This window comes from Chenopodium album, chromosome 9 (assembly GCF_948465745.1).
Source record: "Chenopodium album chromosome 9, dcCheAlbu1.1, whole genome shotgun sequence".
NCBI lineage: Eukaryota > Viridiplantae > Streptophyta > Magnoliopsida > Caryophyllales > Amaranthaceae > Chenopodium > Chenopodium album.
Window position 1 is genome coordinate 15,762,384 of NC_137842.1, and position 25,502 is coordinate 15,787,885.

The window sequence follows — 25,502 nt, forward strand, 5'->3', positions numbered from 1 at the left end:
CAAATTTGATTAGTCATCTGACTACTAAATTAGTTAGCAATAATTATCATTAGGAAGCTATATATATTTACTTTTGCAATATAGCCTTCACGAGCCACTTCTCCGATGATCGAGCTGAATCAAGGTGATAGATTGTGTTATTGGAATTACAAATCACCATGAGGCTCCAATGCTCCCTACATAAGTTCACAATAGACAAACAAATTAATATTTAGGAGTCAACATATAATGAGGCTAAACGATTGAATTTGACATGGTTAGACATACTCTTTATAACATGGGGCGAATATGAACTTGTCTCCCGCACGCAGTGATTCCCTGGTACTCTGTTCAACATAATACAACACGTCACGGGAGTTGCCTAAGATTCTAGGAGTGGATATCTGCTCGGGACATAACCAATCAACTTTACAAGGAGAATCAGTTTAAGTTAAGTGCTCCTGTAGTGCTCTGCGTGCATGAACATTGAATAATTAACCAAATGAAGGATAATCACCACAAATTTGAATAACTTGAAAAAAGTGTAGATTATGTGGGAATTGAAAAACCTCATGAATGTTTGAATGAAGGAAATGTTAAGCTTTACACCACGTAGAAATTCCTTCACATCTTCTTTGTTAATCCATGCAACTGCATCCTCATCATAATGGAACATTGCCTTAGGAAGTGCAACTTCGATGGGATCGACCAAATGACAAGCACGATTGTGAAGAAAGGTCAAATCAATAGAGAACGATTAAAGAATAATGTCTTCAACAAGTGGAGTAGGTTGCATGGGTGAACCTCTCGAAGAGTACAACTTCGACGCTTGTTCACTCTTAGACCGTTGTTCACTCATCTTCTTATTATGTTGATCAATGCTACTAGGCTTCTCCACCCTCCTTCTCTTTGAAGTTTGGCTTCTATGCGAAATCTGAAAATTCAACGACCTAGTGAGCAAAGAAAAAAAAATAATGGCTCAAAATAATCCCAAAAAAATAGTGCAGCTTCCGCCGAGGCCAGAACAGCCGAGGGAGCCGCTGTCAAGGCCAGAATAGCCCAGGAAGCCGCCACCGAGGCCGGAACAGCTCAGGCAGCCGCTGTTGAGGATGCAGCAGCCTAGGCAGCCGCCGCCGAGGCTGCAGCAGCCCAGGCAGCCGCTGCCGAGCCTAGGGAGCAGCAGTCGGGGCCAGAGCAACCTCGGCATCGGAGATGGTGGCCAGGGAGTCGTGTTATTTCGGCAGTTTTATTTTCAGAGGTGCAGTTAGAGAGTGTCTAACGGTTATTTAACACTAAAAAAATGAAAATAAATAAATTACCTCGTCGATTAACCTCACCCACGCACGTGGCCAATCCACGAAGCTACCTTGAGCTTGCCAAATCTTTGTTATCTCAACCTCCTCTATCGGTACCGGTAGTGGGATGTCTTCGAACCTCGCAATCACCGAATCGATCCCAACCGAGTAATGATGTGGACCCACCGTATCACCGGTCGTCGCTTGTGCACTACCATACGCCACGAAATTCAATTATCCCCCATTTGCAAACCCCGGGGCTAGAAGTTCACACCGGGTGTCTTCCTACACTTGTAAAAAAAGAATTTATCAAAATAAGTCTTTTCCTACACCATTGATAATATGACGAAATTCATTACGCTAGAACCAAACAAATCACCTATAAACCTGGATATTCATGCGGTGTTGGATTATCAAGCTCCCTCGAGTCCGCATGTGTAGGAGTAGCAACCTGCAATAGTTCATCCATCATGCCACCTCAGATTTCACGTAACTCAATATTTTGAAACTTTTAATACAATTGAAACTACCTCATGTAGCACATCTTCTCCATGTATATCATCTCCTCCATGTCTGTCACCTTGTCCTTGTCCTTATGGGTGACTACATGAGTCGATCGGTGTAGTCGCGGGGAACGGCAAAGTTGGTAAGTTCATCTGCTTCGCCAAGCATTGAATTCATCTACTAACTCGTTGCGTACTTGTTCCTTAATTGATGCCACCTTGGCATCCAACTCATCCGGTGAGTTAACACTTGCTCGAGATCGACTCGATTTTGTGTATTCTGGACCCATCACCTTTTGCCATCCTAGCAATGACCCTCCCGAACCTACTACTCGTCCTGGATGGTATGGCTTTCCCAAAGCCAAGGTGAAAGGGTCATTCTCCACACTTGGGACCAATTCTCCCTCTACTAGTTCTTTAGTGTGCTCAAGCTGTAGCAAAAGGAAAAAGGATGTCAATAATACAATTAATGGTTTGTATAGTGATTTTGATGCAAAAGCTTCTTAAAATTCAACAGTTCATAGGTAACTTACAAGTTTATCTGCCATTTTTTTGGTTTTCGGACCCTTGATGACCCATTTTCGATTTCCTTATCACACGTATGGAGAGAACAAAAGAAATCATCGGCACGACTCACCAAAGTAGTGACCGTGAAACTAGAGGGTTCTTTCGATGGCACTAGAAGCGATTTGGGGTATAAACCCTTTTTGATCCACTCAGGTCTCTTTTCACCAAATGTCTTAGCCCCCATACGATGGGTGTATTCCTTCTGCAATGCATTTTTCGTATTTTGCTCTTGAATTTTCTACATAAACGCAAATGTTAGTATCAGTACTTTAAAAAGAGTCAAGCTATTATTCAATGGAAAAATACACTTTAATAATACCAACTATGGGCGATTTACCTACAATAATCTCAACTAACGTTTATTCTATAATAATCCCAACTATTAGGTCAGTTTTTCTCCAACAGTCCCAAAAACCGGTTACTTGCTGAAAAGGTAAACTTTTTTTTTTGTTTTTTAGGGAGGTGGTCGGCCGGTGCCGATCAACTGTGGGTGGCTGGGAACGACATCGGTTGGCGGCGGTTGGCTGGGTTGGTTGAATTTGGGGATCTATTTTTTTTCTTTTGTTTTTTTTTTTAATTTTTTTAAATTAAGCCAATCATGTGTTGACATGTGGCATTTAAAAAAAAGTTTACCTTTTCAGCTGGTAACCGGTTTTCAGGATTGCTGGAGGAAAACTGACCTAATAGTTGGGATTATTGTAGAATAAACGTTAGTTGGGATTATTGTAGGTAAATCGCCCATAGTTGGGATTATTAAAGTGTATTTTTCCTTATTCAATTGGCATCAGATTTACCCACACTTACAATTGCTTTCTTTTGACTTCTTTGAATAACGAAATTTTCCCAGTCATCTTTTGACACGCTCGGCCACTTTTGCCACGGGAGAAGGTCATCCTCAACAGCTTTCTTATCTTTGTACATAGAATCATACAAATTACTTCAATTGCTACTCTGCTAAGCCACTGTGCACATCTTCTTCTTATAGATCCATCCATTAGTTAAGGTGGTCTTAAAGCCTCTGAATCTTTTCGCTAATAAAGATTCAAACACTCTTCTCTTCTCGGCATCATTAGGAATACAAAATAGCTTCTGCAAGCACAAGTACAAACCAATTATTAGTTTCTATTTACAAACAACCGTAAGGTGAAGTTTTCTTAAATTGTTTAAATGTGTTAACAAAACACTTACCCTTATATCATACCAAAAGGTTTGAATTAAACCCGGAGGTACTTGCCGCATTGTAAGTATAATGGGGATTTTGCGCGCACACATGCCAACTTGATTACCATATTGTCGACGCCATTTGCCAGCGAGTTGGCCGTTGTTGTCATACTCCAAGACCATGGGACCGGTAGGTTTCTTAAAACTTGTCGTCGGACCCCTACCCCTTCTTTTAGCTGGTGCCTTTACACCCCCTCCACCACCTGTGTTGTTTTAATCTTGTCCTTGGCCATGAGTTTCATGAGTCGGGTTCTCATGTACAATCTCACATACTTTATTTTCAATAGGCGGCGCACGTTCAGCTGAAATTTCAAATTCTACAAGCCTACGCTCAAACTCATATTGAGCCTGATCCTCTAGAACACCTAAATCAACCTCCTTGCTCAAACTCATCTAGTCATTATCCTCAATGTCCTTTACACAATGAAGGTCATGATCGTCCTCCATGAGATATAAGCACCTGTCAAAACAAACATAAAACGATATTAGTGTATAGTAAAGTAATAGTGCAAATGAATACTCTTATGAAATTTCAAGCATCAAAAAAGTTAAATATAATGCATACGAGTTGTTATAATGATTAAATGTTAGTTTATACACAAAACAAAGGACTTGGGTTAAGTGAAAGCTCATTTAAGCCATTTTCACCTACTTATGGTCCTATAACCTTGTTAAATATAATGAATATGATTTGTTAGAATGATTAAATGTTAGTTTATATACAAAACAAAGAATTTGGGTCAAATATAAGCTCATTTATGTCATTTTATCCTACTTATGCTCCTATATACATGATAACTAAACTATATTTGCAATGAAACCATTACTAACATTTAATCATAGTACCTCAATCTGAAATTCCTTCGTTGTGGTCTAATCATATATATAACCTGCTTCGTCGTGTATGTCATTTGGTACAACAGGTCTAGGAACACTAAAAGGTGCAAAATTATCAAACGCATCATATTCTTCCTCATCCTCAACATCTCCAATGCCTAGGATTCTTCTTTTGCCAGCAAGCACAATAGACCATTATGAATCGACTAGGTCAGTTACGTAGAACACTAGCTTAGCTTGAGATGCAAGGATAAATGGTTCCGCACTATCATTCAAATGGCCAAGATCTACAAGAGTAAAGTCATCATATTTGACGTTACGCCTGATATTATCAACCCACTTACACTTGAAAAGAGCAACCGTGAAGTTACAATAATCAAGCTCCCATATTTCTTGAATTTGACCATAGTATGACAACTTTGCATTGACAGGTGATTTATCCTTAGCATTTGCAAAATCCCTTGACGATGCCACAAGCGTTACACCACTGTTTTGGGTGGAGGAAGATTTCAAATCCCGACCCTCATTCAAAAAAGTGTACCCATTGATGTCATATCCCTCAAATGAACAAACATCATCCCTAGGTTCGTATGCAAGCCACCGTACTGTATCGGTCAAATTAGTATCATCTAATCGACCCATTACTCGATCACGAAGCCAATTAATAAACCTCTTATAATGCAACTGCATAAGTGCCCTTTCACCTTTCGATGGAAATTCGTCACGCAAACTAGCCATGTGCTCGTCTAAATATGCGTGAACGTCTGCAACATGGTGCAACACATAAAGGTGTGCTTTTAAGAACTGATCTCGGTCAGGTGACATTCGTTTTGACCCAATTGTTCCATGACCATCAAGTCTCCCTTCATGTCAAGAAGTAGGAAAACCAATAGGTTGAGAAACGGCTATATAGTTGGCCAAAAAGTTACCTATCTTCTCACTCATGGTCCCTTGCATCATACTTCCTTCTAGGTGAGCCCGATTCCGTACTTTATTTTGCAATATACCCATGTGTATTTCAAAAGGATAGTACCATCTCATGAACACTGGACTGCATAACTCAATCTCACGCACCAAATGAAGAATCAGATGAACCATTATGTCAAAAAATGAGGGTGGGAAATACATCTCAAATTTGCACAAAGTCAAAACCACATCTGCTTGCAAAGCATCTACTGTACAAGGATCAAGCACTTTGCTGCATATTGTATTGAAAAACGAACAAAGGCTTGTAATCTCTTCCCTCACGTGCTTCGGTAAAATACCACGGATTGCAATCGGTAGGAATATTTGCATCATAATGTGACAATCATGGGATTTCATACTTGTCAGCTTCAATTCTCCATTCAAGGATACAAATATTTTCATGTTAGATGAGTACCCTAATGGAACCTTAATGTCATATAGACATGCACAAAACATACGTTTCTCTACCCTTGACAATGTTTAGCAAGCCGGAGGTAAATAAGTCTTTTCATCCTTCCCTGTACCCTCAACTTTCTTCTTTGACGCATACGTGGCCTTTCCCTTTCCCTTTCCCTTGCTCTTCTCCTTCCCTTTTTTCGAAACATTTTCATCTTCTTTTCCCGGTTTTTTTCCCTTTCCAACCTTTCCCTTTCTAACCTTTTCCCGAGCCCACAATTCTGGACGAATCCCCATCTTTTGCAAATCTAACCGTGCACCCTTTTCGTCCTTTGTTTTGCCTTGTATATTCATCAGTGTTCCCAAAAGAGCATCACACACATTCTTCTCTATATGCATCACATCAAGACAGTGCCTAACGTCATGTTCTTTCTAGTACGCAAGCTTCCAAAAGATTGATTCTTTCTTAAACATAGCAGCTGAGACCACCGTTTTTTCTGATTTTCCAAACATCGTTCGTATACCCTTAACCCGAGCATAAATATCAGCAACAGTCAATGGTCTAGGCGCAGTTCCTCTTCCACTGTCCCATCGAAAGCCTTTTTCTTCCTACGGTACGGGTGATCATGCTTAAGGCACCTTCGAGTCCGCCAGTAGACATCTTTGCGAGAATTCTTAAGGTATATGCTTGATGTGTCATCAATACATATGGGGCATGCTTTTTTTCCTTTGACCTTGTACCCACACAAGTTACCATATGCAGGGAAGTCATTCATGGTCCACATAAGGGCTGCAAGCGATGAGAACATCTTGTTCTTATGAGCATCGAAAACGGAAACCCCTTCGTCCCACATCTTTCTCAAGTCATTAATAAGTGGCGTAAGGTAAACATCTATGTCGTTTCCAGGTTGCCTAGGCCCCATTATTAGCAATGAAAGCATTACATACTTACATTTCATGCACAACCAAGGAGGCAAATTATAGATCACTAAAAGTATCGGCCATGTGCTGTGTTAGGTACTAAGAGTGCCAAATTGATTCATCTCGTCTGTGCACAACCTAAGCCTTAAATTTCTGACTTCATCACCAAATTTCTCAAACTTCAAATCAATGTTCCTCCACTGCGGGGAGTCAGCTGGATGCTTCAGCATTATGTTTTTCTTTCTTCCCTCTACATGTCACCTCAAGTTTTTAGCGTCTTTTGGTATTGAGAATAGACGCTTAAAACTTGGAATAATGGGAAGATATCACAACACCTTATCAGGAGGTCCCTCCGTACCAGGATTGCAACTCATGCGCTTGTAGCGCGATAGCTTGCATCGTGGACACTCCTGCAATTGTTCATACTCATTTCGATAAAGAATACAATCATTAGGACATGCATGTATCTTCTTATACTCCAAACCAAAGGGACACATGAGCTTCTTTGCATAATAGTAAGACTTAGGAATTTCATTCCCATCAGGCAACGTATCACTTAATGCGGTCAACAAAGAAGTAAAACTAATGTCCGTCCACCCATGCTTCGACTTAATGTTAAAAAGTGTTAGCATGGCTGATAGTTTGTAGTATTTTTTGCGCCCAGGATACAAAGGCTTTTTGGAAGCCCCCAATAATAACTCAAACACGCCACCTTCAACACCATGCATTATCTTATCCACGTCTTCATCCTCGACCTCATCCTCCTTATCATCATCGGCTCCATCCTCACCATTATCTATAATATAGTCATCATTCTCGTATTTCTCGTCCACATGAATCTCATTGCTTCTATCACACACATCATTCCGATCAAGATCCCCATTATACTTTCCACCTTCACCGTGCCAAATCCACACATGGTATTTATGCCTAAACCCACAACATAATACGTGATCTCTAATGATTTCAACACTCTTGACCACATTCACATGATTACAATCAATACAAGGACAATAAAGGCCTTTGTCACCCAGTTTGCGTTGATAAGATAAATCCCTCTCGCAAAACTCTTGAACCCCATTCAAAAATTCCAATGTATCACGTCTACCATACATCCAACCACGATCCTTCTCCATTTAGTAAATTGTCTCTAAACATATATAGCAACATATTATGAATAATGTGTAATTGCTACATATTTTATGTAAATCAAATTCAATTACACATCGTGAATATACCATTCATTTAGTGAAAAAAGCATGTTTCCAAAGGGTCCTTATCACTCCAACCTAACCCATCCTTCAATGTCTACTCTCAGTAGTGAATGTATGTCAACTTTCCAATTGTAAGGAAAATCTGGTAGCATTTCCCTCTAGTTCTCCAAGTACACGATGTAGATAACTACTTACCCACATATGTATCCAGAAAACATAGTGAGGAAATGGTAAGCCAAGATGTTCCTTAAAATCAAAAAAAAGACATACATTCACCACCTAAGTGAGAATACACATTCAAGAACAGTCCCAACCGGGGACTATTCAAGACTTTCTCCTAATAAGAAAGCCTTGAACGGGTATCTAGGCATATGATGATGCAAGAAATCTATATATTGTTGTATTTATTTGCAATTAAACAATACACAAGTTGTAATATCATGAAAAAACTTTTATTAAATGGATAATTAGAAAGAAATAAAGCTTAGTAAAGTTTATAATTCATACCAATATAGCAAGTACAATGGATGTACACTTATTAACTTCCCACTTGAGCTAAATATATATTCCTCAAGCTAAACTCGTGCTTCACATATGAATCATTAAAAAAAAACAAAAATTAGCAACGTCACTAATTCTCTAATGTATTCACAATTCTCTAATGTATTCACAATTCTCTAATTTATTCACAACTAAGTAGCAAGATCACTAATTCTCTAAATTATTCACAATTCTCTAATGTATTTACAATTCTCTAATTTATTCACAATTCTCTAATTTATCCACAACTAGGTAGCAAGATCACTAATTCTCTAATTTATCCACAATTCACTAATTTATTCACAATTTCCTATATTATTCACAATTCTCTAATGTATTCACAATTCTCTAATTTATTCACAACTAAGTAGCAAGGTCACTAATTCTCTAATATATTCATAATTACCCATTAAAACAACCTTAAATTACACATTAAAACATACCAAAATTCAACTAATTAAGTAACACTTTTACTAATCTTTAATATATTCAAAATTACTCATTAAATCAACCTAAAATTACCCATTAAAACATACAAAATTTCAACTAAGGAACAAGGTTAATATCTAATTAATCTATAATTTATTCAAAATTTTCCAATAAACCAAAATTAAGAAAAACTAGGGTAAAATTATATTCAAACCTTAAATTTAATTTGATTAACAATTGTTCAAAATACAATTGAAAATAATATAAGTGCATATTTCAAAATAATTGTCCAATTTTTAACTAAAAAATTAAAACTTACCCTAAGCTAGTTGGAGGTGCAAGCTAAGGGGAGGAGAAATTAAGGACGACCCTCGGTGGTGGAGGAACCAGCGGCGGTGGCGCGGTGGTGGATTGGTGGTGGCGGCTGTGGAGTGGTGGAGGCGGCTGTGGTAGAGTGGTTTTCGAACCTTAGAAAATGAAAGAGAAAGAAAGGGGAAAGAGAAGGCGGCTGTGGTGGAGGGTTTTCGACCCTCCGACAATGAAGGTGGCCGAAGTTGGTGGCGGTTGTGGTGGAGGGAAAGGGGAGAAGGACAGTGAGGGTTTTCGAATGCAACAGTGAGGGTCGAACGAAAATGAAAAGGAAAGAGAAAGAAGAAAGGAGGAGGAAGGAAAGGTGGTTTTTTTTTTTTAAAAAAAAAAAAAGCCACCGGTTCACATTGGCACCAGTTCAAACCGGTGGCCTAAATATTTTTTGCCACCGGTTTCAACTGAACCGGTTCCATTAAACTTCCCCGCCCATTTGTTTGCCTTTTTTGCCACCGGTTTGGAATGAACCGGTGGCAATTGAGGGGTGCCTTTTTCATTTTTTCTATTAGTGTTAAAAGCATATTCTTGTGATCTTTATCCATGGTTGTTATGTCATATTAAAGCTCAGCTTGTATAAGTTTGTTTAGACCCTCTGTGACTAATAATTGATCAGGAAAAGGCATTGGAGAATATTGTTTAAGACTCCGACCACTGCTCTATAACATCTTCTTTATCTCTACTAAAATGACATTATGTAATTGTTCTTCATTCAGCTCTAAGTCTAATAGACATACATAAGAAATTAGTATAAGTTAGCTTCTAATAACTAATTGTAACAATTATCATTATTTAATTTAGTTATAGCAGCACATTCTACATTTATATAAAACAATTAATATGTTTAATTTTTTTTTTTTTAAAAATAAAAAGGTACTTTATTTGCTACCTGAAATTTGAAGTATTGATCTTTGTTTATAAAGAATATCCTCTGCAAGTAATTGCCAGGTTTGCTCCCACACATGTTCCGGTCTAGATAAACTCCCTGATAATAATAGGGTCACAAAAACAGTTCTCAAATATTGTGAAGACCCCCAAAAGCTTGCCTCTGTAATACCATCTATGTATTTATTGTCATCATCTAATAACCCCAATTGATTGCATGCCTCTTTGAATGAAGGATACACAATACCATTGACAGTCCTTATATCATTATAACATGTTGGACCTTTAACTATATTCAACAATATCCTCAGATAATATATTTCTCCGCAGCCAGGAGGGACATGATATATTCGTCCAATGGAAAAATCTAGTTTTCTTCGCTGCCATTGCTTTAGTTGTGGTTTCCACACAAACTTGGTTGGAAACTCAACATATGTAAATTGTCTATCTAAATTGTCCCTTTTATTGCATTCCATCCAACCTAAGAACATTGAACGATCAAACCCCGATTTATTTGCAATTGAATCAATTGGTTCATCATCTTCAAATATAATGTTTTGTTCGCCTTCAAGATGGAAACTAAATATTTCAACGGGAGGACTTCTGTAATGAATATCAAATCCAAATATTCTCCAAACTGCTTCACATGGAGAAATGTACCTATTTATTGATCATAGATATATAAAAAGGAAATTAGGTAATTATAATTTCTTAAATAGCAATTATATAAAAAGTGATAATGAGATTAAAAAATTGTCCTTAAACGATGTCATGAAATAGTATGTATATCTATATATAGATAGTTAATTAAGACATGTAGGCATGTAGCTTTATTATATAGTAAATTGAGACATTGTAGACACCTAAAAATGTCTCCCCAAAACCAAACCCGTTGATGAACACCTTTCACCGCCATTATTGGTCGAGTTGAGTATTTAATCTTTGGAGTGCTTAAATCCATGTTCTATCCAACATATTTCATGAACCAATTCAATTTCTAGCTCTTTCCCTAAACCATAACCTATTTTCCACTTTTCATGTCCACATCGCAAAACTGAGAGAAACTGATTTTATGGATATAAAATTTTGATCCAATTATTATTTTGTTGGATATGCCTTTAAATAAGCTTTCCAACCATATATCATAAGCCCAATTCCGAGCTATAACGAAAAAGATATGAGCAAAACACCAAACTCGGCCTAAAACCGACACCCTTCCACTAAAACGGCCATATAATAAAATATACATATTATTTTGCTTAATTCTAATTGGGTTGGAAAGTAGACTTGATAATCTTTCCAATGATATATTATATGCCTCATTCCGAGTTACGGATCAAAAGTTATGATGGTTTTAAAAACGGGTAAAAACCTGGAATCACCGCGCACAGTGCAATTCCACCGTGTCACGGGAAATTGCACTGTCTGACGGTGGGAATCCCCGTGACACGATGCCCTTGCTGTGACGCGGGGCTATTCCGTGTCCTATTTGCGTTCTTCGTACCTAAACAACTCCCGCGTCACGGCATTTTCCACCGTGTCACGGGAATTTACACCGTCTGACAGTGGGATTCCCCGTGACACGGAGCTGTTTTTCCGTGTAACTTCCGCGTCTCCCATACCGTGACACGGTGTACTGTACCGTGTCACGGTGGATACTGCCGTGTCATGGTACCTGTGCCGTGTCACGGGACATTCCGTGTCTTTTCCGCGTAAACCCTTAACGCGTTTTCTTTCCCGTTTTCTGAAAATTTCCCGCGTCACACTAAAAATGTACCGTGTCGCGGGAAAGTTTGCCGTCTGACGGTGGGACTTCCCGTGTCACGGTACACTTTGCCGTGTTGCGGGATACTTTTTTAGGGTTTTTATCATTTTAGGGTTCTGTGTGCTCCCTCAACACATTTTCTCTATAAATACCCCCTCATTTCTGATGTACGGGGCACCAATAATCATTCTCTCTCACCTTACACCAAAAATCATTCTCTTCTCCCTCTTTAACCTAATTTCTAGCCTCCTTATTCTTTCATAATAATTCCCCTAAGCACTCCAAGGAGTCTATACTTAACCCGAGGTTCCGTCCTTAAACCAAGGCGTGAAAGGTACAAATAACTGAGGGTTTGGACCAAATCAACTCTACTTTTTATTTAATTTAATTTCCGTTTGATTTATATTTTTATTGAAGTTACTAAAAGTTTATTCATGGTGTAACCTTCACGAGTCAATCGTTGTTGCCTTCGTTGTCCCTTTATCGTGGTTGCCTTTTATGATCCGTGAACGGTTTACAAGTTCCTTAAAAACTTGTTGGCGGCTCCCTACTTTATTTGTCCCTAATCATATTATGTCAATTCCCACTTCCTATGAATGTCAAGCATATTCACAACATGCTTTTACGTAGGCGCACTTCGAGCGACGCCTACAATTTGGCGACTCCACTGGGGAGTTTTCTTGATTATTTATCGATTTGAGTGATCGGTATTTAATTAAGATGAGTGGATGAGACTTGAAAGATTCTTGAAAAAAATATTCCTGTGATTAATTTGGCATTTTTGCATCTGCATAGACGTTTTAACGTCGCATTCAGGTCTGTCCCGTAGGAAAAATTGGATAACTTGGTTGCGCGCGAAGGAAAACAGGGCACCAGTCAGATCTTTTGACTGCCGTGCCACGGCTAAATCTGCCGTGTCACGGTACAGTGCACCGTCTGACGGTGCACAGTAGCGTGACACGGGAATTTTTGCCGTGTCACGGCAGTCCTAAAATCAGTCCGGTGGCTTATTTTCTTTCCTCACAGTCGACTTCCTTCGATTTTTCTTAAAAAACGTATGTGTTCTACATACGTCTTAGCCCCAGGGGATTTAAGCTCTATCAACCCAAAAACGCTCATGGCAATAAGGGTTCATCCGAGTTATTAAATCCACCCAAACCATGGAGTCGAGTTCGATTTCATCACGAACTCGCGGAGCCGCCCGTTGGCATACACCCTCAAGGGAGGTTGCCTTGCTAACGCGTCCAAACTCTTAACCATGGTACCCTATTGACACCAAATAATCTTGACCATAGTCGAACATAGAACTTGACCTTAGGTTGCGAACTATTCTTTGCATCATTATGCCTACATGTTTTATGTTTGGTCGTTTTGATCCTAACCTTAACGATCTTTCTTTGTCTATGGTGGATTATTTTATAACTAACAATTGCCAACGGACCGTACTCACTTAGTAATTAGGAAAAAAAAGGGGGGGGGGGGGGGGGGGGAGGGTTGCCGCGACACGGGACTGTCCACCGTGGCGCGGTGGACCTGCAGCAAAAAAAAAAAAAAAAACTCGTGCCACGTCAGCATCCACCGTGGCACGGGAATGTTTACCGTGGCACGGGAAAGTTCACCGTGTCACGGCAATTTCCACCGTGACACGGTGGATTTTCCAAAAAAAAAAAAAAAAAAAAAAAAAAAACCACTACGTCACGGCAGCTCGTCACGTGACACGGTACAGTCTTCCGTGTCACGGTGCCCTTGAAATAAGTCCAGTCAGCTTTTTTTTAAGTCTTCCGTGTTAATTTGGTCCTCGCGTCAGTCATTTTGGTTATTGTTCACATGTCTAGCCATACGATCATACCACGAGTCTTATGACATCACTTAGTCACTCACGAGTCAAGTATAGTCCACACACTTTCTTTATGTTCCGACTCGAGTCATGCACTAGGTCGTTTATGGTCGTATATTAGGTTCATGCACCTTTTTTTTTCGTCATAATAAAAAAAATGAGTGGAGTTTTCTCACCTGTTTTCAAATGTCTATTTTTTCCTTCCTTTCCTATCTTGAGCAATGAGTCAAACAATTAAGTGAATTATTTTTATTTCACAGTACTTGGTCAAGGAACAGGGATAGATTAATACGGTTCGAGTCATTACCGCAACAATCTCTCAGATCTAATTCACCTTTCAATGGCCATTAAAGAAGATATTGAGAATATCAACAAATCCATCGAGGCACTGTCTGCCATGATGCAAACCCTTACCACTAGGGTCACTACCATGGAACAAAATAAGGTCACTGTTTCCACCCTTGACAAACTGAAGGAACAAATGAGTAAGATTTCTGAGGATTTCACTTATGTGGAACGGCCTCCCACTCCTTTGGATGTGAAGGACAGACTCCCTGAAAAGTTCTCCACTGCTGGTATTCCAAAGTTCAACCCTACTGACAATCCAATATTCCATTTGAAGGCATTCTCTGCAACCATGGCTCTTAAGGGATTGGACGTAACACTCTTCCCTACGGTGTTCCCTCTCTCCTTAGAACATGTTTGCCAACAATGGTTCTATTCCCTAGATGCCAAGCGTACTACGACTTGGCAAGATGTCATCGAAAGTTTCATGAATCGTTACAAGTGTAACATTCAAACTAAAACTTCTGAACGTGAACTCTCCATTCTCAAACAGAAAGAGAATGAAGGCTTCACCGCTTATCTGAACAGGTGGAGGGAAACAGCTTCACTCTTGGTAGATCCCCCCAAAGAAAGAGAGATGGTTCGCCTCTTTATTCAAAATCTGACTCATAAATATAGGGAACATCTCAGATTTCTTCCACTGAACACTTTCGAAGCTGTATACGACATCGGCATCAATATCGAGGATGAGCTAATAAAGAGTGCTGGTAGTAACAATAATAACACTTGGAAAAATAAGAAGAACGACCATCCTTCTTCTTCGTCTTCTAAGCACAAAAATACTACCAACAATATAAGCCAAGTTGATCTCAATGAAGTGTTAGCTCTTGATACTCCATTGCCCAAGAAGAAAAGAACTTACACTCCTTTAGGAATGACTTATGATGCGGCCTTTGATCGCCTTTACAGTCAAGGCTTAATCACACCTATTGGGCCATTTCCAGAGCCAAAACCTGAAGAAAGGAGCGCCAAATGGAATACCAATGCCTATTGCAAGTACCATCAAGGAAGGGGCCACACTACGGAGCAATGTTGGAATTTGAAGGACGTCATTCAAGACTTGATGGATGCAAACAAAGTTCTTGTCCCTCCAGGCGGCAAGAAGTAATGAATACAAGGCACACAGATCCTTCGTGCAAGATTTCATGATTTCTTTCTTTATCATTCTTCTCCATTCCCCCATTCATGTCTAGCATAGGTTTTCCACTTTGAATTTTTTTTATATGTTTCATGTGTTTCGTTCACCTTTTCCATTAATAAAATGAGCAATTTTCCTTTACATCTCGATCATAGAATTTTTCATTCATTCATTCATTCTCAATTAAAAAAAAAAAATCAATTACCGAACTAAACCCAAGGTACACCAATGACTTGAGGCACCTTTGCAACCATGTCATTCCCTGTTGACCGTTCAATCACATTCTATTTCTTCATCAACCATTTTGAGCCTCGTCTAACGTTTGGCCTTCATTTCTTCAACCCACATTCACTTAACCCTGGGATTGGAAGATGTGTAATTGTATAACATTCAAAAAGCAAGTAAAAAAAAAAGCAGCAAAGCAACAATAAAACAATATCTAAAGGCAAGTGTTCCAATGTCTTTGATATGAACACGTCTCAAATTGCGTCTCTCATCGAGTGCTTGGTACCGTGCCTGAGAAACATGAATGCTAAGTGAGTGATGGACCGCATGATCTGAGATTGTCTACATTGATTCAAAAGAATAAAAAAAAGAGAAAAAAAGAAATTCAAAACAAAAAAAAAAACAAAAAAAAAAAAAAAAAAAAAAAGTTGAAAATAAACTTGCAAAATTCAAAATTTTTAAATTCAAAATTACACATCTTGGGGATTCTCTCGGGTCTTGAGCCTTTTACCCCTTTCTTCCTTAAACCATCAACTTAACCACATTACAACCCTTGAAAGACCTCTTTAAGGTGTACATACACTTGTGCAAAGTTCGGTTAGAGCTACGTTCGGCCTGATTCCTGACGGATACGTAGGCAACCTCACATCGAGGTGCGGCCACATTCATATTCATATCCATGCATGATCGAGTCAAAGAATATCCAATGCTTACCCCTACCCATTTAGATCTAGACTTGGGGGCTTGAACCCACACCATTTAGCCTACTTAGCCTAAAGAGTCATCATCTTTGACTCTTCTCACATCTCTTTCCATCGCCATAACCCTTGCAGCCAGCCTTAGTATCACATTCACACATTTCACTCACACATTCATATCCATATCATCCTTCCCTTTAGGAACCCTTTATCATGATATCTTATTTCCTTACTGCGCATGCTTCATCATCTTTCAAGATAACATTCATTATAAGAAACGTTGTATACTTGCTTAGCTCCCTGACCTGAGCAATATTCATTGTTTCATGCATCGCATAATGTGCTGAGAAACATTTATATATCAATGATTTTTAATCATACAAAGCATATTGTGCTTAGCTCCTTGACCTAAGCAACGTTCATTATGCAATAATCACTTCATCTGTATACGTGCTTAGCTTCCAGACCTAAGTGACGTTCAAGATCGTTTCTTTACACCATATATGATGCTTAGCTCCATGACCTAAGTTCATTCATCGTGTCACATGATGTAATTTTCCTTAGCCTCCTAGCCTAAGGACATGCATCATGCATACATTACTTTCAAGAAAAGCAATTCAATCCATGCGATTCATTTTGTCTTGCTCAACGAGGAAGCTTAAAACTTCTTTCCTTTTTTCGCGTCTTTTCTTTTGGAAGGAAGTTCGAAAATAAAAGTTCAGTTTTCACATCTTTCTTTTTCGGGAGAAAGTCAGTACCCTCCACTCATGACAAAAATTGACGGAAAATTTTTTACTTTTGCATCTTCGTTTGCTTGTGTCTGCACACACACATACACACACACACACACACTCACAAGTCATACACATGTCATGTCACATCAAGTCAAACTTGGTCAAGTTAGTGGTCAAGTCAATCACAGTATATACGAGTCCATTGGCAAATTTATTTTTGCAGGTCTTATCTACAGCCCACGTCCGGGGATAAATGGACCATTTACAGCCCACGTCCGGGGACAAGCGGACCATCTACAGCCCACGTCCGGGGACAAGCGGACCATCTACAGCCCACGTCCGGGGACAAGCGGACCACCATCATTTCATGACGCAAGGTTCTCGATACACAGAGACTTGCAATCTCATCATCTTTCGACTTTCCTCAAGCATGGAAAGTATTATCCGGTGGATTTTTCTTCAAGTATAGAAAACCGCCAAATCGGCTTTCCTCAAGCATGGAAGGCATTATCGGTGGAATTCTTCAAGCATAGAATGACACCATATTCATCAGTCGGCTTTCCTCAGGCTTGGAAAGCGTTATCGGTGGATTTTTCTTCAAGTATAGAAAACCGCCAAGTCGGCTTTCCTCAAGCTTGGAAAGTATTATCCGGTAGGTTTCTTCAGGCTTAGAAAACTACCAAACTCCTTAGTCGGCTTTCCTCAAGCATGGAAAGTATTATCCGGTAGGTTTCTTCAGGCTTAGAAAACTACCAAACTCCTTAGTCGGCTTTCCTCAAGCATGGAAAGCATTTCAACAGACGTCATCCGGTGGATTCCTTCAAGCATAGGAAGCTACCAAGCTCATTTGCAACCAATACACTGGTGTTAGATAAGCATTCTATCCCTTTACTCTTTTATCTGTAGAACTAACATTTTTCTGCAGGTATCGGCGTATACAGAATGATTTAGGATCGCAGAACGTCTTAAATCATTCTCCGTCCCTATCGGCTACTTTGACTATCGTTTTCGAAACTGACGTTTCTACAAACTCAGTCAAAGTGGGGGATTCTGTAGACACCTAAAAATGTCTCCCCAAAACCAAACCCGTTGATGAACACCTTTCACCGCCATTATTGGTAGAGTTGAGTATTTAATCTTTGGAGTGCTTAAATCCATGTTCTATCCAACATATTTCATGAACCAATTCAATTTCTAGCTCATTTCCCTAAACCATAACCTATTTTCCACTTTTAGTGTCCACATCGCAAAACTGAGAGAAACTGATTTTATGGATAAAAAATTTTGAACCAATTATTATTTTTTTGGATAGGCCTTTAAAAAAGCTTTCCAACCATATATCATAAGCCCAATTCCAAGCTATAACGAAAAAGATATGAGCAAAACACCAAACTCGACCTAAAACCGACACCCTTCCACTAAAACGGCCATATCCTAAAATCTACATATTTTTTTGACTTGATTCTAATTGGGTTGGAAATTAGACTTGATAAGCTTTCCAATGATATATTATATGTCTCATTCCGAGTTACGGATCAAACGTTATGATGGTTTTAAAAACGGGTAAAAACCTGGAATCACCGCGCACAGTGCAATTCCACCGTGTCACGGGAAATTGCACTGTCTGACGGTGGGAATCCCCGTGACACGGTGCCCTTTCTGTGATGCGGGGCTATTCCATGTCCTATTTGCGTTCTTCGTACCTAAACAACTCCCGCGTCACGGCATTTTCCACCGTGTCACGGGAATTTACACTGTCTGACAGTGGGATTCCCCGTGACACGGAGCTGTTTTTCCGTGTAACTTCCGCGTCTCCCATACCGTGACACGGTGTAATTTACCGTGTCACGGTGGATACTGCCGTGTCATGGTACCTGTTCCGTGTCACGGGACATTTCGTGTCTTTTCCGCGTAAACCCTTAACGCGTTTTCTTTCCCGTTTTCTGAAAATTTCCCGCGTCACACTAAAAATGTACCGTGTCGCGGGAAAGTTTGTCGTCTGACGGTAGGACTTCCCGTGTCACGGTACACTTTGTCGTGTTGCGGGATACTTTTTTAGGGTTTTTATCATTTTAGGGTTCCGTGTGCTCCCTCAGCACATTTTCTCTATAAATACCCCCTCATTTCTGATGTACGGGGCACCAATAATAATTCTTTCTCACCTTACACCAAAAATCATTCTCTTCTCCCTCTTTAACCTAATTTCTAGCCTCCTTATTCTTTCATAATAATTCCCCTAAGCACTCCAAGGAGTCTATACTTAACCCGAGGTTCCGTCCTTAAACCAAGGCGTGAAAGGTACAAATAACTGAGGGTTTGGACCAAATCAACTCTACTTTTTATTTAATTTAATTTCCGTTTGATTTATATTTTTATTGAAGTTACTAAAAGTTTATTCATGATGTAGCAAATTAAAGGAACGCGCGGAATGTGAGTAATTAATTAATTTAATTACTCTTATGTTATTTTAATATTGCTAGCATCATGATTAGGTTATTTTATATTTGATTTGACTTACAATATTATTGTTAAATTGCTTCCAATATTAATGTTTATTCTATTATTTTTATGATCACCATATTGCATGTTTAAAGGGAATATATAATTGAAAATCACGCCTAATAAGATAATTTGGACAACCGGTTTAGGATCCTTTTTAATCTTGTTAATTAATTCAAGTGATCGTAATATTTTAGAATTATATGTTGCATTAATATTCAACCAATTTAGCTTAATAATAGTTTAGAGCAAATTGAATATTTTATTTGCATGCCTTTGAGATCGCAGGAATCACTTTTCACTATAAGAATCGAGTAGAGGCCAATACGGGCGAATGTGACTCCATGACTCACTTCGTACCATCATCCCCGATCCTCCTTTCGTGGTTCCGAACCATATGGAGTTAGTAATCTCATGGATTATGAATGGGGTGTAACCTTCACGGGTCAATCGTTGTTGCCTTCGTTGTCCCTTTATCGTGGTTGCCTTTTATGATCCGTGAACGATTTACAAGTTCCTTAAAAACTTGTTGGCGGCTCCCTACTTTATTTGTCCCTAATCGCATTATGTCAATTCCCACTTCCTATGAATGTCAAGCATATTCACAACATGCTTTTACGTAGGCGCATTTCGAGCGACGCCTACAGACATGTAAGCATGTAGCTATATTGTTGATGACGTATACTTAGGCTACAATGTATAAGCACTTTTTTTTTTTAGAACTAGTAATCGGAGCCATATATTGATAATAATAATTTATCCATGAGTACATACAGAGCAACCTCACAAGGACTTTGGTTCTCACAAATTTGTTTGCTACCAAAAGGCATTAAGCGAGCAAGATTATGAGCCACTACACTGCCACTACGTTTAACATGACTCCAATTAACAAAAATAAAAGAAGAACTGAAGAAAAGAATATCATCTAAGAGAGAATTTAGATCAGAGAAGAAGATATAGCCCTTGCAAAGCCGTTTAATGAGGACTTCACAGTCGGTTTCGATGATGGTATGCGACAGATCAAAGCGCTTAGCTAACCTCAGAGCAAGAAGCACAGCCTTCCCCTCGACAATGATAGGAGGCCAGTGAGCCCTGTACCTACGAGTAGCAGTGAACAAGACCTCGCCTTCGTGATTTCTAACAACCACACCCGTCCCAATCCACCCATCTTCATACAAGGAGGCGTCGCAATTGAGCTTAATGGACCCTTCTGGCGGGGCTTTCCACGTCTTCGAGCTGCTGCAGGAGTGTTTCCTGATCCCTCCGTATATTTTCTTCAAGTAAAACATACAATTAGCAGCTAGACGAGAGACGCGATCAATAATTGTGGGATGATACAATTCCTTGTCATTACAAACCATTTCATTCCTTCTGAACCATATATTCAACAAGAAAAAAGCTCCCATGCATTTCTTCTTATTGTCCAGCTTAGACCATGAGACAATTAAATCCAGAAAAGACATTTCAGAAGGCCAAATAGTCATCTCAACGAAAAAAATCATACTTTAAGGGTAGAAAAACTTAAATATTAGCAATCTCACTTTTAATTCCAATACCACATACGACAAATCCAAAACACCTAAAAAAAATACTTCCTATTAGCCAAAAAATAGTAGATTTTCTCTAATTAAAAATATAAATTATGAAAAATATTCATAAAATATTAGTTTTGAATTTTTTTTTTAAAAAAAGTCAAATCACGGCCATTGTCTTGTTAATCCATATCAAAAAAAAAAACATTGTACCACTACAATACTACTCTATGTACATACGAAGTATAAAATTACGAGCAATAAAATCTTTAGTTTAGACCATACCTACTGTAGGGAATATTTCAAGCATTACCCCAAACTTGAACCCCACTGTGATCATACACTTAAGCATGGTGGCGTCCAAAGGGAAGGAAGATAGAGCAAAAGAGTTGCCAGCCAACAAGTTTTAGGAACTTGTAAACCGTTCACAGGGTGAAGGTTACACCCCTTAACGATCCAGGAGATCGTTAACTCCAATAGGTCTGGAACCAAGACTGGAAGTTCGGGGATGAAGGTACAAATTCAATCTAAAAGAGAAAGAACATGCCCTAATAATAGGCCTCTACTTTATTCTTCTCGTATTCATGTGCGCTTTCTGACTAACATGCAATCAATAGATTAACCCTACACCTGTTTAATCTATGTTGGTTGAATATTAATGCACAAATAAAACTATTATTGGTGATCACTTGAATTATAATCAAATTTACCCTAAATAAGATTATTAATTATCTTATTAAGCGTGATTACAAGTACCAATTCCCTTTAAACATGCATAAAAGGCGTGATCAAACAATAACAATAATATATATCAAGCAACATAATAATCATAATCATAACAATAATTATAATCATAATAACAATCATGTTAACAATAAAGCGCAATAATTGCAAGATCCTAGGCATGATGTTAACAAGATTAATAACAAACCCTAGCATGTCACTAAACACTAAAGATTAAAGCTTTAGCCCTAATATGATACTAACATGCTATTAAGAAAGACAATTGGAAGCGTCACAGAAATCATAATTGATATTAGAAACTTAATTATTACCCTAAACATCATACTAAGAAAAGCATCCTAATATGATACTAGGAATCAAAATCACAATCTAAACATGATTTTTATATCATAATATCAATAAAACAATTAAAGCACTTACTTAGATGCCTCGTACCTCTTTCTAATAACAAAATATACATACATTAGTAACTTCAAGGAAAATATAAAATCAAAAAAATTAAATTAAATAATTGAAATAGAGATTTGGGACCAAACCCTTAGAAATACCAAACCTTTCACGTCTAGGGCGAAGGAAACTTCGAACTTGGCTAGGTGTGTCTAGATCTTGTGAATGCAGAATTTTGTTGAAACAGAGTTGGTTTAGAAAGAGAGAGAGAATCAAGAAATTCTTGATGAGAGTTGATGATAATTGATGAGAATTGATGATTAAAAACGGAGGTCCAAAGACGATATTTATAATGAAATAGTCCGGAATTGATAATACGAATCAGAGTTTGAAAAGGAATAAAACATGCCTCTGTCGCCAACTGGCGATAGGGTCTGTCTCCAGGCGACAGCCTGTCGTTTTGCGACGCAGAAGATTTTCCACACGTTTTCTATTTTTTTGATAAAATCAAAGTCGTAAAAGTCCGTACGAAGGGTAAAATTGTAATTTCACTTAAAACACTTCTTTTATTCCAAATAAAACTCATAAAACATAATTATCAATCCTAATCCCATTAGGATTCAAAAGAACCTTTAGAATATTCTAGAAGACTATAATCAATCCTAATTGCATTATGAATGATAATTCATAATAGGCCCTCCTCTAGATCATTGGGCCGCTTACAAAAACCAAATCTGGCCTAGTTTAGTAATTAAGCCATAACTTCCTCATTATTCATCGGAATTGGGCTTATAATATATCATTGGAAATCCCTTTTCAAGCCCTATCCAACTACAATATTAATGGACCTTGTTTATGGACCAAACTAAACAGGATTGTCTATTTTCATAAAATAGAGCAGGTTTTCAAAAACAGAAAGAAAGATTTTTAATAAAAACTAACCGCAACACTAGACTTTCCACACTTTCACTTTATTCGATTATGATTCGACGCGAAAGGTATTCATCACTGGGTTTGGTTTTGGGGAGACACAAATGGGTGTCTACACCTACAATCATAATATGCCTTGATCTCATCATTTTGTTGGTTATTCTCATCATTGCCGACTCCTTGATACAATGCCGCAGTTATTTGATCGTGTCTCTTGTTTATATATTTAAACAAATATTTGATTGATCTAGATTGATTACACCACTCGACATTGATGTGAGCTTGGTACTTCAAAAGGAGATGAGAATTATATGGAACGAAAAATCTATTATCTAGAAGTACTCCATTCTTTTTTACTATTCTCCCATTATCTCTTCTCCTATACAAAGGATAGCCATTATCATCAACACTCGTTCTCTCATTGTATTACTTGGGAAAATGCTTCGAACATTTACCATTTTTCATACATGGTGAACTCATATTCGATGAACCACATGGACCATGCATCATACTTACCTTAAATAATTGATACGATTCAGGATGTGTTTCCTCACACGGTATTTCTGCAGAGATGATTTTATCGATGTCATCCGCATTAGGAAACTTTTCCTCTTGATTCAAGAACAATAAAATATGAGCATGAGGTAGGCCACATTTTTTGAAATTCAATCGTATAGATCACTGCATGAATTTAAAATGAATTAATATTAATAATTATTCCTATAAAAAATATAACATAGAAAAATTAGATCAACTAAAGTGTAAGCAATAAATATATACCAGCTCTTACTCTCCCAAATACTTTATTTTCCTTTAAATCATTGATCATGAGATCAAGTTTGATTTTGAAAATCCTGCAAATTATCTAGTCGATCTTCAGGTTTAAGACCTCTTTGTTGTACGAATCTCATCACTTCTGCCCATTTAGGATTACAAGTGAAAGTGATAAATAAATCAAGATATTCATACCATTTGCAAATGGCCATAGCATCTTGATAATTCTGAACAATATATCTAGCACAGCCAGTAAATGATGAAGGTAGCAGTACATACTTTCCTATAGTAGACGAATTAAGATTATTTGTGGTACTAAATTGTGTAAAATTTTTGTATGAATCTACTCGTAGATTTTTTTGATGAGTTCGAACATAACACAATCTCTAAGATTCTATCATAGTGTAAGCATCGACACAAAATTGTTGGAATAACTTGCGAGACCATAACATTGTAGGAGTCTCTCCTTCTCGTTCTTGGATTCTGAATGCAAAGAATTCTCTCATGCTTAACTTAAACCTTTTTCTAGACGATTTGGTGCTTGCATCATCTCTTAGTTTAATACCAATCCTATATCTATCCTCTCCATATGGGAACAATAGGGGATATTGAAGAGCAAGATAAGATGGATGCAACTCACTTATACGTTTTAATTGGCCATCTTGTGTCTCTATGATTATATCCCTTTCCTCTATTGAATTTCTAATGTCCCCTACTATAAGAGCAGCTACTTCAGATGAAGTTGGGAGATTACATGTTCTCCCATCAGATTCTCGTCTTCCAATGAGCTTTAGCTTAATAGCTTCTTGGTCATTGGAGCTAAATCGATCCCTTGCTACTCTAAAAGCCTTCACCAAGGGATTATATTCATCTAGCATAGCTTTTACATCATCCATAATCTCAGCACCTAATGAATTATTGTTGACACTTGAACTGCATGTGCAAATTAATAATAATAGTGAGAATTTGTATGTCATTATAATAGTCTCTTATTAGTTGTAAACATGTAGTTGATGCATCTTTATAAAAAATAATTATAGTAACAAATCTGAAAGAATTCATTCGATTATCTATATAGAGTTTAGAGAACTTTGGAGAACATCCTGTTTTTGGTATTAAGCTTCCTATTCTGTGGTAATTCTGACCATGTAATCTAAAAACATAAGGTCAGCGTCCCTTTTTTATGGATGAATCCACCTTTCCACCCATATATGTAAAAGAAAACATCATGTTGTATGCTCTTATACAATCAAGAAAATGTTTGCTCTTACCATCTCCATTTCTCGAAAACTTGAGCAGAATTCGAGGTGGGTCTTTCAATTTTGGAAGTTGTACTTTTCCTTGCATGCAACAGAGTAAAAATTGTGGATTTGAAATTCCATCTCTCCTTGCTCGTTCCTCAAGCCATAGCATTGCACACTACGTACTTAATAATTTTATATACATAATAGGATAGAGAGCCTTATATTATATCATGGATATCAACATTCATATTGCATTATATATATATATATATATAAAAGAAGGACCTTAATTAAAATAAGAAGAATGAGAAGGAATCTCAAGCGTTCAAATAAGAAGATCTAAGGGCTCTAATTACAAGCTTCATTAATGGCAAAATTGTAAATAATATGAAAAACTTATTTTCCCCAATTTCCTTCTCTTTCCCGTTTACCTCCCCTTCTCTTTCCTCCATATTCATCAAACTTCCCCATTTTTTTTTTTCTGTGATCAAATGAAGATCCAACCTCTCTCTCTATCATTGATCATCTTTTTCC

At 38.0% G+C, this 25,502-nt stretch overlaps 1 pseudogene; it reads right to left on the minus strand.

Annotated features, from left to right (window-relative positions):
- The window catches only part of LOC145557476 (uncharacterized), a 66,930-nt pseudogene extending 41,793 nt beyond the window's left edge, over window positions 1-25,137 (minus strand).
- Window positions 25,138-25,502: the final 365 nt, after the last annotated feature.